The sequence below is a fragment of the Procambarus clarkii genome, chromosome 50 (genome assembly GCF_040958095.1).
Source record: "Procambarus clarkii isolate CNS0578487 chromosome 50, FALCON_Pclarkii_2.0, whole genome shotgun sequence".
Classification (NCBI taxonomy): Eukaryota; Metazoa; Arthropoda; class Malacostraca; order Decapoda; family Cambaridae; genus Procambarus; species Procambarus clarkii.
In genome coordinates this window covers 9974527-9976207 of record NC_091199.1, presented here as the reverse complement: position 1 = coordinate 9976207, position 1681 = coordinate 9974527, and positions in this window count along the sequence as shown.

Sequence of the window (1681 nt, the reverse complement as noted above, 5' to 3'; positions counted from 1 at the left end):
GCCTACATTAGCTCTCTTACTGAAGACCAGGCAGTAGTAAAATTAGATTTTAAAAACGCTTTCAACTCGGTCAAAAGGGAAGCAATCCTCACTGCAGTCCAGCATTTTTATCAATTGATTAATACTTTTCAATAATTAACACTTCGTTTTTTAGGTAGATTAAAGTTAAAACAGAATGTCATAAATATGTCTGGTGTTCTAAACAAAGATGATTTATTAAGAGGGTATAACTTTTAACTGATCCCTTCCTGTGATTGGCTGTGCTGAATGTCAACAAAGAGTTTCTACCAATGACATGGAAGCTTGTGGGGGGTGGGGGGGGACTTCTTACTTCAACACAACAACCCGCCTTATGGGCTGCTGTTTGGCTATTTATAGTGCGTTGGAAAAATCAGAGATGGCGCCAGGTGTATTTTGAAGGATAAAATGTTAATAGTGCAATTTGATTCCAACAGATGGCATAAGCTGTATCTTATGACTAGGCCTGTTGATAGTGCTCTTTCCTGCCAACAGATGACATCAGATGTATTATTATTACTTCCGAATTCCCTTTAAACACTGATCTACAAAAACCGGTAGTTTATGATAAGGTTTTATACCATACTGGTATTAGGTAATTTTTTTTTGTCTACTGTTGATGATATCGTCATATAACGTCTGGTTTGGATGTACTGCTCTTTGTTGAGATGTAATGCATTTCCAAATAAATTATACATCAGTCCGTAATATTATTAAAACAACAAATTATGCATATAATAACAGAATTTCACACTAAAAGTACTTGGATCTATTGAAATTTGGTAGTGAATTCCAATCTAGTAATCTCTTATCACGAAACTGTCCTGTGTGGGGGATACTGTTGAATAAGGTAGTTGATGAGATAGCGAAGAGAGCCACGGAAAAAAATCTTGTTGATGTATGTCAGATAACATTGAAACAAATAAAAACAAGAATCAAGATGATCCAAGAGGATGAAGAAAAGGTTAAGAGAATGACAATGGTGGACAGTAGTAACTCACTTAAGAATTATTCAATAATTAAGATTAAGATTAGGATACAAATATATCTGGCAATACGGTGTTGATGTCAGTGAAAAATATAAGGAGTGTAAATTATGTAGTATGCCGCACGCCCACACCTTAAATCATTATGTATTAGTATTGATAACTATAGAAATAAGGAAATAAGTAGTGTACCACATCAAATTGCTTGGATGTGTGATAATGGTATGATAAACAGTATACTTAGGAGCTACAAGAATTTTGCCCCAAGAATGTAACAATTATATGCTGTGCTTACTATATTAACCTGCAATGTTAAATGGGATTCTTGTATTGTGATTTGTGTATTTGTACTCACTGAATTTGTGCGCCCCTTGAGGGACTTGAAGTAGAGGGGGGTAGAAATAGCCTAAGCTACTCTATCCCTTTGAGATGTATTTCTTTCTTGTCTCAAACATACTTGAACTTGAACTTGAACCTCTCAATATTTTTGTTTCAAAATTATTTTAAGTTTTGCGTAATAGTGGCTTCATAGCGTGAGTAACGCGTCCCCACAATAGTACATTACTCCTATATTCTTTGTACACGCATTCTTTTGAATAAAAATGTGAATTAGAATTTTGTATAAACCCATAGAACCGCCTATCCGCCGAAGCCGTAAATGCCAAAACGGTTAAATG